Here is a 3518-nt window from a genome sequence, read left to right on the forward strand (position 1 = left end):
ATTAGAGAAATCCTGGCACTTTAGCTGACAAAGGCAGGGAGATCAGGTGCTCTCCGAGGCTCCAGCAGTCTCACCCTGCAGTGGTTTTAGTTCCTGCTCCACGGGGCATCCACACACTTTGTTCAGAAAGGGAGCCACCAGGAACAGCATGTCCCCACCTCCCAGATGCCTCACCTCTCTGCAGCCAGGGGGATGCCGATGGGCAGACATGTGCTGGGGCTCTGCAGTGCTCTTCCCAGCTATCCTCGAAGAATGCAAAATGCATTTGGACATTCTGAGGTGTTTTTGGGTATCTGTACCTGGTCAGTGAGGCCCGTGGCACTTCTTCTGTGTCCTTCATCTTGGAGGAACCGCTGATTTCAACGGCTTTGGATTGGCTTGCTTTGAAGAAGTTGTGTTTTCTTGCAATAGCCTTTCAGTGACATTGATGGTTGTTCAGGCATTCAGACTGCAGCTCAGCCCACACCCCAATGCCTGCCTTACATTCCGGCATTTTACATCTTATCCCAGATAAATGTTGCTCATTTTTACCTGCCCCTGATCTGGGGGTCCTTAGGACATGCTTCAGTCATATACCCCATTCTCTTTTGTGAACAGAAGAGCTGGAACCCCATTAAAATGGGAGCTCAGGGTATTTCATAGTTACAAGACGTCAGCAGCCAAGAGGTTTAAGAAAAGCAGGAGGGAGAGAGGTTTCCAACAAAATCCTCAGGGCTGGCAGCTTTGTGCTTGTGCCGCAAATAGCTTGTCCTGTGGCTCATCTGCAAACTCTTAACATCCACATGACTTGGCTTATACTGTGATTACCTTACCTGCCAGCTAGCTTCATCTTAAAAGGAAACAGAGAAGTGCAAAGGCATTCCTGCATCAAGCCACACTGGGCTCCCCTCTCCCTCTGCCTTAATCGCCGGGGAATTTGTACCCTCTGCCTTAACTGCTGCTGCCTGCTCTCAGCAGCCCCTGGGGTATTTAAATTGCAGATGGAGCTGCTTAGCTTTTACCAAAGTTGGTCTGATGTACAGGGTGGCCGTGAAGCTCCCCAAATGCCCCTGGCTCTGTGCATGCTATGAAGCAAGAACCCACTGATTTGTGGTCACTCCCCAGGTCACAGCCGGTGCTGCAGTGGCAGCTGGCACGGTGGTACGGCCGCGGCACAAGGAAGGGGCAGCTGCTCACTGCAATCTTTACGTTGCCTTTTTCAGGTCTGTACCCAGCATCCGCTGGATAAATGGGAATCTGCGACTCTCCCTGATGATCAGCAGCCTCTGGGGAGCTACACTGGTGATGTGCAGCAGGCCAGCACCCCGCTCCTCTCCCATGAAAGCCACCCCTTCTGCTGGGGGATGGCTATGCAGGCACAGCCCCCATCAGCTCTGGTCCTCATGCAGGTAGGGGCACAATAGAGGCTTCCTCCTATTCCTGTGGGACCCAGAGCAGTCGTGCCCTTTCATCCCTCCTGTCCCTGGGTAGGAGCCTCATACTGCTCTGTGCAGCCTCCTCTGAGCTCGAGCTGTGCCAGAAGCAACCTTCTTGCCTCATGGTTCCCTCCTCTCCCAAGGTGGATGCCAGGGGCAAGATGCCATTGCAGCTGCAAGGTGATGTCCATGGTGGGGACATGAAACTCTGGGAAAGGTCCTGAGGAACCACACACACCTCATGCTCTCCAGACTCTGGCCCACACACATCCCAGTGCATAGGACTTAGGGTCCCTATGGCTCCATCAATCACATGTAGTTCTGCTCTTCAATGAAAATCCTGTCTCTGCTGCCAATCTGGGGGGCCCCAGTGGTGTCCGACGGGGAGGGTGCACTTTTGTTCTGGGTGCTGTGCTGCAGTGGGGCCCATTTCCAGTGAGTGTGGGTGGTGTGCCAGGGAAGCAGAGTGTGCTGGGGTGACCAGGGAACACTCGGAGGCCAAGGGAGATGCTGGGGAGAGGAAGAGAAGAAAGAAGGCAATGACAGAGGAAACAGGTTTATCACCTCACTGCAGGGTGCTGGGGCTCAGCCACAGTGGGTTTTCTGAGCCTTGGTTTAAAATCACACTGGGCTCCTCCATGCAGCCATCAGCCCAGAAAAAGCCACATGTCAGGGTCTGGCAGCCCCATCGGGGTTGGCATGGTGAGCAGGGACTCCCCAACTTCTGCTTTATCACCTCTGGAGGGTTTGTGAGCTCAGGCATGGCTGCAGCCAGCTGGGAGCAGCCGTGCAAAGCTCTGCAAGGCTCTGTGCTGTGGGCAAACCCCAGGGCACCCCCGCAGGGGACACAAATGGTATCCAAGCCAGGGAAAAAAGGGGGACAGGCTGGACAGAGGAGGTGACACAGCTGCCCCAGGGGAGGCAGAGCCAGGGACGTGTGGGCAGCTGGGTTGGAGGCTGTTGAGGAAGCACGGGAAGGGCGTCTGCAGTGGAGAGGTTGTAGCCCACTTCTCCCCAGTGCAGACTGCAGGAACTTGGGAATCTCAGGGACCCCCAAAGACCTCAGGTCTGGGGGGGACAAGAGGGACAGAGTGAGAAGGCTGCCAGGGGGCTCAGTAGGTGCCCCTAGTCCTGCCTTGCAGCTCGCCAAGTGCTCAGGACCAGCGCTGTTGCATCACCAGAGACAGGGGAGATGGGATGATTCAGGATGCTCTGGGATGCAGCACTGACTCAGGCCAGTGCAGGAGGGCTGGTCTCACAGTCAGCTGCCCCTGGCCAGTTACCAGCCTAGCACCCTGCTCTCAGAAAAGCCTTCATTTTTGGGAAGCAGAAGATCAGCATCCTTGTTTCCAAAAGGTCACATTGTAGCAATGCAGCAGAGCAAAGTGTGAGGAGAGGAGAGGGGAGAAGGGACCTCCAGAACCCCTCAGCCTGGCTCTACAGGGCATCCCTCCCTGGCCCAAGGAGGAATTCAGAGCCCCCTAGAGGGACAGAGCTGCTGTGTCCCCATGTCAGCCACTGAGGTAGGGTAAACAAGAACTAGGGTGCTTGAAGGCTGAACTCCAACCTCTGCCACCCTGGTCATTGCTCTCTGGGAACTTCTGGGGTGTTGGGTGCCCTGAGTAGGTGCTTGCTCTGTCACAGGGCTGCTGGCACAGCCCTTCACACCACTGGGACGTTCACTCATGTCAAAGCAGCTTCCAGAAACCATCCAGGGTAAAATGCCCCTGTGGTCCCAGAGGGAAAGATGCTGAAAGTGGGGTTTTCTCAAAACCTACTCAAAAGATGGGTTTGCAAATGTGAGGAGCTGGTTCAAAGCAGGGGAAACAACTGGTAACCAAGTCAACACAGAAACCAAAACCCTGTCATGTTCGAATGGCTGCTCCCAGAGTGATGACAGTACAGAGCATGGCCACAACCTGTGCCAGGTAAGACTTGGTTTTTATTTGACAAGATCAGCTGGAGCATCCATTCAGTCTTTGCCATCCAGCTGCACTCTTTATCTCTGAAGTTCCATGCCCCACCCATGGCAGGTTTGGCAGCATCTGGGAACCAGCTCTGCCTGTCTGCTCTTGCTGCTTCACTCAGGGAGAAAACCTCCAT

Source organism: Manacus vitellinus, unplaced genomic scaffold (assembly GCF_001715985.3).
Source record: "Manacus vitellinus isolate BGI_N305 unplaced genomic scaffold, ASM171598v3 scaffold_44_pilon, whole genome shotgun sequence".
Lineage (NCBI taxonomy): Eukaryota > Metazoa > Chordata > Aves > Passeriformes > Pipridae > Manacus > Manacus vitellinus.